This window comes from Podarcis liolepis (assembly GCF_965112155.1).
Source record: "Podarcis liolepis genome assembly, chromosome: 3".
NCBI classification, from domain to species: Eukaryota; Metazoa; Chordata; class Lepidosauria; order Squamata; family Lacertidae; genus Podarcis; species Podarcis liolepis.
In genome coordinates, this window is record NC_139557.1 from 98612890 (window position 1) to 98621997 (window position 9108).

The 9108-nt window shown below is 45.5% G+C and overlaps 1 long non-coding RNA gene across 1 annotated transcript; it reads right to left on the minus strand.

The window, feature by feature from the left end:
* Positions 1–2830: 2830 nt before the first annotated feature.
* On the minus strand, positions 2831–5018 carry LOC310702979. Its single transcript, XR_014523859.1, has 3 exons — positions 4998–5018; positions 4826–4888; positions 2831–3075 (listed from the first exon to the last, which is right to left on the minus strand). It is a non-coding gene; the product is annotated as an uncharacterized lncRNA (long non-coding RNA).
* Between the last annotated feature and the right edge of the window lie 4090 nt (positions 5019–9108).

The following is a 9108-nucleotide window of genomic DNA, read 5'->3' on the forward strand; positions in this document are numbered from 1 at the left end:
CAACAAGGCCAACCTGAACTGTGCTATGCCTCTGTGCTTCTTTTGGTCCTGCTTCTTCTTGCCCTGATTGCCCTTTTATCCTGACTCTGGTTCCCTTCCTGGTTCCATACTGGTGCCCACGGCTCAACCCTCAGACTAAGTGACCAACAGGCAGGGGCAAAACTAGGCTTTATTTCACCCGGGTCAAAGACCCAGTTTGGCAAAAAACAAACAAACAAACAAACAAACCCACATTTGCGTACACACACACACACACACACACACATGCAGAGGCTGGGAGCCTCAATGGTACCCCTCATAAGGCTTCACCTGGGGCAAAGCCCCCAGCTAGGCCCCCACCCCATAGCTACACACTGCCATCAGGCATGCACTCTTGTCCCTTTCCCTAGGCTCACTCCTGCCATACTAAGTCATGCTTTAGCACGCCATCAAAAAAATGCAGCCGTTGGGTTTCTTCAATTGACTTGCAGGGCCGATCATAAAACTCTTATTATTATTATTGTGCTTGCGCTGCTTGGCAAGAGAGGTAATGCTGTTGCAACGAAACAAAGCAAAACAAAAAAACACCAAAGCAGTTATGCTAAATAAAACTATTAATTTCTTCCGTTTTGAAAAGAATGTTCATGGCTGTCAAAGTGCAGGGCATTTTATAGTGAGAGAGACTCTGTCTTGAGCAGTATCCGTAATAAGGTGTTGTGAGTCATCTTGTCCTCCTAGGGTGGGACCTGAGTAGAGTACGGTGGAGCAGTCATGAAGCTGCACTTTCCCTAAAACCTCCTTTAACATTCAAGAGGGGCAGCCTTGCTTATTCTGTTGCAACAAAAAGAACAAACAGTGTTCTGGCGCGTTAAAGACCGATAAGTTTATTGTGGCAGAAGCTTGTGTGGGACAGAGCCATCTCTAATGACTGCATCAAGGGGAGCCTAAGTGCTTGGTATGTATACCTTGAGTGCAGAGAGAAGAGCACTGTTTCTATTTTGTTTTTGGTCGTCCCCCCAAAAAAGTAAAAGGTAATAAAGGTCAAGCAATGCAAGAGATAGCTGTAGGTAACCTAGGTCACACCTGCCTCCAAGGTATGCTGCAGATAAAACTGGTTTGCCCAGTCTGGTCGCAGGGAGTGGGGGCAAGGAGAGTTGAACAGAGTAATTTGTTTGGCAGGTGAGAGGAGAATGAACTGGTTCTTGATTTTTGCAGGGAGAGGACAGGCCTTGCTTTGGAGATAACAGTGACCGCCTCTATACCAGTGGTTTTCAACCAGGGTGCCTTGAATGATGGTCAGGAGTGCTGTGGGCAACATTGGCCTCTGTCCCTCTTTCCTTCCCTCCCTCCTCTGATGCCCTCTTGCATCTCTGCCTCCAAAAGGCTTGCATGGCTGTTTGCTGCAGCAGCCCTAGCTACAAGCTCCCTAGGTGAGTGGTGCCTCTGGAGCTGATGGGGGGGTGCTTCCCAGGCCTCTGTGGGGCAGTGTAAGGAGACACCTCTCCTTGGGGTGGGGGTGGAGCAGTTCAAATCTACTTAGCCATGAAACTCCCTAGGTGAATGAAATATACTCAGAGTCGAGTGTGGAGTTCATGCTCTTTATTCAGCTCATAGTAGTGAAGAATGGAAGTTCCCCCGAAATGTCTGCTTTATATACATTATTTACACAATGGGCCCCACGTGATTGGCTAGTTCTGGGATTCTCCTGTAGGCCAATCAGGTTGCTGATTCACTTCCACCTGGAGTTGGATTGGGTGGCTCCTGCGGACCAATCAGACTGCTGCATTCTGAATCCTATTCAACTCAGTACATAACAGTGACTTTGCTTTAGTCACTGCCTGTCAGCCTAACCTACCTCCCAGAGGTGTTTAGGGAATTATATAAGGAGGGGGTGAACAGTGTACAGCGCCTTGAGCTCATTGGACGAAAATATATAAATGTAATAAATAACAAACTTTTGTAAATAGATGGTTTCAAAGACAATAGATGTTTCCAGTGTTGCATTATTGAAAGGAAAGGGTTGCTCCAAACTTTCCATAGTCTGGGAAAGGACAAGCACACAGAACAATAGATTATTCCCTAATGCTATTTAATTATGCTGTACCTAAGGATATATATCGGAAAGGAAAGAGGTTTAGAAAGCGCTGCTCAACCCTGGAGGGTAAAAAGGTATTATACCAACTCAGAGAGCTGTTGACATGAAGCATTTGATAATAATAGATTTCATCATTTCCTTCCTTAAACAGTTCTTTAAGGTTGCTGTGCAGCAGCCGAGAATCTTTGCAAAAGCAATGCAGGGTGGGTGGGGGAAGAGTATGAACAATATTTGCTGTGTTTTAGAATGAATCCCATTGAATGAATCCATAGGGTGGCCCAGTTCAGATGCCATGAGAAGACTATGCTTTGGCCCTTTGGAACGTGCTGTGGACACAGGTCCTCCTTTCTCCTGCTTTCTTGGCTTCTTCTCCCCTCTTCCTGGTTTCTCCAAACCATAATCATAACAATAGTAATAGTAGTAGTAGTAGTAGTAGTAGTAGTAGTAGTAATAATAATAATAATAATAACAACAACACTTCAAACCATTTCCCCCAATTATGATTTGAAGGCAAACTATGGTACAGTCTGTAGCAATACTTGCCCAGTTTGGACACCAAGGTAAACAATGTTGACCGCAAATCAAAAAGGAGAATCAGTGTATGGGAGGAGAGAAGGGGAGAGAGCACATGACCTCTGCAGTTCATTTCTAACTATGTTTTGACCACGATGTTGAAACTAAGCTTGAGAATCAGAGCCTACCAACACAGCAACACCATAAAGATATATCTTTCAGGACAGCACTGCTGACACCTATGGATAAAGGACGATATACAAAATTAATAAAGAATAATAGAAGGCAAGCTGGTTGAGCTCTAGCCAGGGTCACAATGAGATTTTTATTCAACAGAACACACAATCAAACCTGACCATCCAGAATCTGCTTTGCATGCCTGTGGTTAACTCACCAATAAGCACAGGTTCATCCTGCACAAGTTCTGACCAGTTGCACCTCCAGCCTCTCAGAGGACTCAGTGAACGTTGTTTTGGTCATGCTTGACACTGCAATAAAACAGGAGGGAAGTACCTGTCAGGCTATGATACATGGCTTGTGGATGGGACTTGGCTTGGTAAACCACAAGTTACGCAAGTCTGGTTTAAGGCTGTGCACACGTTATTTTCTTAGTCCATTGCTAGTGTTTGCTCATGACATTAGCCACACTCCTTATGTATCATGAAGTCCCAGGAGCTGAGAAGGTCAGCAATAAAACACCCAGTGTCAGTGAAGTTAACTCTTTATTCGAATAAACCAAAACAGCACAGGCCTGGTGATCACAGGTGGTCTTGCTCCAATGAGGTAGTTGCAAGGAATGAAGATCCCTGCCTTCCTACAGCTCCCTGTCTCCTTCCCCATCAACCTGAGGCTCCTTTGCCTTGTCTCTCTTTGCTCCACCCTCTTCATTTCTCTTCTGGTTCTGGGAGACCAAGGGGAGGGGAGCTGGTCGCCGCAGGAGGGGATGACTCTCTGGCTTCTTTACCAGCCTGTTTCCACTGTGCCTCTTGCCTCCGCTCCTCTCTAAACCTTGTGTTCAGTTTGTACCTTTCCAACCACATCCATCCCAACAGAACTTTCCAGACAACCCTACAAGTCTCTTCTTTCCCTGCTGTCACCGTTGTCCCCAAATATTTGTTTTCTCCTTGTGGTGAATGCTGGCCTCGCACTCCCAGGCACAGTGCGATCATACAAAGCTGTTCATGCTCAAGCATGCGCAGATGAGCAGTGCTCTTCCAGAACCACATCAGCAGGGATGTATGACAGGCAGTGGCAAGACAAGGGCGGGGTTAGGGCAATGAGCCCCATAATTTAACCAACGACAAATTTAAACCCTTACTTTGTTAAACCACATTACACCAGTCAGCAGTTGGCGTAGCCCCCAAGATGAAAATCAGCGTTGGAAGAAACTCTTATCAGCTGCATACTGCACCATTAAAGGCTTGCCTACTTTGCAACAGTAGTAATTTTTTAATTCCAGAAAAAGCAGAGAAGCTTGCATCATTGTCAAGCGAGCTCGGTCAGGGTATGGTGGTTCAGCGCAGCATCATTATCTTACCGCCTGTGGTTTTGTTTGACATTGCCGTGTAACCTACTTTGTTTTTACCCAGCTTTTGCACAGGAAGTTCATCCAGTCACGTATACATTTGCAGATGCCTTCTACTCATCCCCCAATACTGTATATTTCCCATCAATTAAAAAAATGGGTGTAGCATGAGCAAGTTTTTATTCCGAAGGTTTGGCCCAGAGAATGAAGTTTTGGAACTACTGGGTCAGAGCACACAACAATATGAAGCGGCCCCACCTTCCCACAGAAAAGTTGGGCGCAAAATAAGAGAGTTGTGAGAAAGAGCTGGCAGAACCACTGGCAGAAATTAGAATTATTCTGAGGCAAGAAATTTAAGGCTCCCTGGGCTTCTCAAGAGTTAGCGATGGCATCAGAAATGCCTACCACTGCTCAGCTCTGAATACAGTGGTACCTCAGGTTACAGACGCTTCAGGTTACAGATGCTTCAGGTTACAAATGCTTCAAGTTACAGACGCTTCAGGTTACAAACTCCGCTAACTCAGATAGTACCTCGGGTTAAGAACTTTGCTTCAGGATGAGAACAGAAATTGTGTGGTGGTGGTGCAGCAGCAGCTGGAGGCCCCGTTAACTAAAGTGGTACCTCAGATTAAGAACATTTTCAGGTTAAGAACGGACCTTCAGAATGAATTAAGTTCTTAACCTGAGGTACCACCGTACTGAGGTTTGTTCACCTGTAAGTTGTTGGTTCTGGGCCACTGGTTTCTGGTAGGCGACATCTTTCATACTGTGGCCATCTGGGGGAAACAAATATACGCAAACTGTAAATGCCAGTGTGAAACTTTTCCATTGCTAAGCTAGGGAGCTATTTAAAAAAAACAAAACAAAAAAACAGAGCAGGAAAACACCACCTCGATATGGCCAAATGGATCTGCTTAGCAAGCTGCCAAAAGTACAAGCTGTCTGGAGGCCATTCCGTCAGCACACAACAAATAATTTGGAATGCTGCCTTCACCGACATCCAACTCAGCAGCCAGGAAGTGTGTGGGATCCTGTTTCACTATCAGACACCTAAGGGACTTCATAGCTGTGCTCTGGTACAAAGCAACTGGGGACAAAAAATACCTTAGCACCATCAACAAGAGCTTTTTCACACACCCACACCCTCTGGAGTGGATATTTTGCCTACGAAGTGTTACAAAGATTCACTGGCAGACATTGATTTTAAAGTAGAATTTGTTTTATGGGCAATCTCAATTTACTGGCGTAATTTCGCTTTTACATTTAAAACAATCAGCCCATCAATATATAAACAACTAGCAGCTTTGTACGTGGTGTTACTTAGGAATTGTAAGAAACCAAAAAATGGATGCAGATTTGAAATCAGTGGTTAAAATCACTGCGGTTTTGAAAGGTTCGGTCTGCCATCTTGATTCAAAATGGCACCCCACTATTTCTAGACGTAGACAGAAACTTGCTCTTTGATCTCAGGAACCATCATGCAAAACTTGGTTATGGTATTTTCAGAAAGATGTCCAAATGCATAGTAGGATGACTTTCCAAAATATATAGTAGTATAAGGAGTTCAGTAGAGACGCGGGTGGCGCTGTGGGTTAAACCACAGAGCCTAGGACTTGCTGATCAGAAGGTCGGCAGTTCGAATCCCTGCGACAGGGTGAGCTCCCGTTGCTTGGCCCCTGCTCCTGCCAGCCTAGCAGTTCGAAAGCACATCAAAGTGCAAGTAGATAAATAGGTACCGCTCCAGTGGGAAGGTAAATGGCGTTTCTGTGCGCTGCTCTGGTTCGCCAGGAGCGGCTTAGTCATGCTGGCCACATGACCCGGAAGCTGTACGCCGGCTCCCTCAGCCAATAAAGCGAGATGAGCACCGCAACCCCAGAGTCAGTCATGACTGGACCTAATGGTCAGGGGTCCCTTTATCTTTAAGGAGTTCAATATGGTATACATGCTTTCCCCACCAACTGCATTACAGTGGTGCCCCGCAAGACGAATGCCTCGCAAGACGGAAAACCCGCTAGACGAAAGGGTTTTCCGTTTTTGAGCTGCTTCGCAAGATGAATTTCCCTATGGGCTTGCTTCGCAAGACGAAAACGTCTTGCGAGTGTTCCAATTTTTTCCCGCTCCCCCCCCCCTTTCTAAGCCGCTAATCCGCTAATAGCCTTTTAGCCGCTAAGCCGCTAAGCCTTTAATAGCTGCTAATCCGCTAAACCACTAATAGCGCTAATCCGCTAATCCGTCAATGGGCTTGCTTCACAAGATGAAAAAACCGCTAGACGAAGAGACTCGCGGAAGGGATTATTTTCGTCTTGCGAGGCACCACTGTATCACGACAACCCTGTTCAGACTAACTCTCTCTCAGCCTAACTGGCCCAAGGTCACCCAGTGAACTTCAAGGCTCAGAGTGGTGCTGAACCTGGTTCTCCCGGCTATTACCTTCAGCACTAACCACTTCACCATACTAGTATACTTGGCTAATGCAATAATGTGCAGAATATGTATATTTTTGATAGATACACATGTGACTATTTCCCCCCTACGTGCTTCTGAAATACAGCGAAACTTTTTAAAAAAACGCTACTTGTTACTGTTTGTTTTTTAATCCCAGTGGATTACATAACCAATGTCTTTTTTTAAAAATAGAGATGCATGCGTATTAACCTCAAGAGACAAGTAGTCAAATGGGGACAAAGTTACAAATAGACAGTGACTTTGCCAAGACCGAACTTCACACAGTGAAACTGAACTATCCCTAGACCTTATATGCGGAGATAAACTAGAGATTGCTTTGTTTGAAAAGGATAAAAGTGGGAGGCAAAATTAAATTTCTCTGGAACTTTCTACAGTGTGGATTTAATGCACATTCAAGGACCATTTTGGACATGGCACAAAGGAATAGTTTAGCATTATGTCAGGGGTGGGGAACCTTAGGTCCAGGTGTCAAATGTGGCCCTCTAAGCATCTTTACTTGGCCCCTGAGATGATCTCCAGGTCACGCCCTCCTTAACTGCTTTTGTATTTGAACTATAGTGATGGTTCTTGTATGCCTGGAAGGACTGTGTGTGTATGTGTGTGTGTGTGTGTGTGTGTGTGTGTGTGTGTGTGTGTGTGGTATTTGTAGAAACCTCTGGCTTCTGCATGGCTGTAATCTAAGTGTCTCACTATTGCTCCACCTGCTTTTGCTTCTGGCCCTGCCAACCATTGGTGGGGTGGGAGGCCTGATAGGTTGCCCACAAGGAACTGTGACCCTCAGGCTGAAAAAGCTTCCCAGACTGCTGTTTTCCTTTGGTGTGCAGCTCTACCTACCTAGAAGAACAGGAAGCCTTTCTGAAATGTATCCTTGGAGGATATGCATTGTTAGAAAAGTCACTTAAATAACGCAGGCGACATCCAGAGAGAAAATAAATCCTGGTACCAAAAGCTGAACAAAAAACACACAGCATATAATCTGAGGAGAAATAAACAGAGAGATTTTGTCTTTCTTACTTCAGGCCTTGTTCATAGCAGGGACACATTCAAGCAAATATACAGACAAAAACTCCTTCAGAACTACACAGCCAATCAGAGCCCTTGCCTCTCTGGGGAGAGCATTCCACAATCGGGGAGCCACCACACAAAAGGCCCGTTCTCTTGTTGCCACCCTCCAAAACTTTCTGGGATGTGGGGGGGGGGGGGAGAGACATAGATGTCAGATGACAAGCGCAGGGTCTGGGTCAGTTTGTATGAGGAGAGAAGATCCTTGAGGTATTGAGGTCCATAGCCATGTAGTAGTCATCGATCACCTTTGTCCTCCAGGAATTTGGTTAATTCTCTTTGAAAGCCATCCAAGTTGGTGTCCATCATGAAGGATAAGCCTATAAATAAGTCAGGATGGCTATGATCTACCTCCACGGTTGGAGGCAGTATGCCTGTAAAAACCAGTTTCTGGGAATTACAAGACTCAGCTCCTGAACCAGTTGGGCCTGTGGCCTGAGGTAGCAGGTCTTCTGTTCTTCCTAGTCTATGTTTCCAAGCCGTTCCACATAGGAATGATTCCCCCCCCTCCAAGTGTTGGGTTTCCTCACCTATGTACGTCTTGGCTTCTTCAGGTCTCTCCGTGAAAAGATAGAAATACACACTCTCAATTTCAGGCCACGGTTACCATTCAGCTGTTTCTTTTGTGTTTTACATTTTGTCACGTCATTCTGATTCGTGAGCCTACAGCCTGGCAGTTATACAAATTCCAGCCAGGAAACCTATCTGTTTAAGTGACGGGAGAGGAGAACGGATGTACCACCAAGCGCCAGCGCTTCAAATAAGCCAACAGGCCCTCCGTGATCCTGGAACCTGATATGCGAAAGCCTCACAATTCAACCGCTTATGTGTTTTGATTCCCTTTTAAAAATATCCCTGGGCTGGATGCGTTTTGTCCCGTCCCCGTCCCCCATCCCCCCGGGGTCGCCTGAAGAAAGGAAACATTCCATTTTTAGCCAAGGTGCATGTTCTCCTAATAAGAAAAGCAGAACTGTAGAGATTGTGTAACATTTGTTCGAATGGGGTTGCCTGGCAACCAGCAGGAACTGCGCTGGAGAATGAGGCAGGCCTCAGATAAAGGAAAGCCTCTTAGGGGTGGGGGAAGAGAAAGAGAACCCTGGCCACAAAACGCATTCCTCATGCCCATGTATGAAACTTTCTGCCTGCTCTATAGTCTCTCATTGCGGTGGGCAGGAGCTGGGCTTCCTGCTGAAGCTGCCTGCTTATCAGAGTGTCATTTTATGGAATGCATATCCAACATTTCTCCAATGTAAATAGGGACGTCCCATTCCATGATAATTTTACTATTTATACCCCTCCACATCTTACTGGGTTGCCCTAGTCACTCTGGGCAGCTTCCAACATATATAAAAGCAAAATAAAACATTAAAAAAACCCCTTCCCTATACATCTGATTGCCTTCAGGTGGTTCGCAGGTTGGATAACTCCAGCATTTCTCTATTGAAAATAGGGACATGCTAAGAAAAAG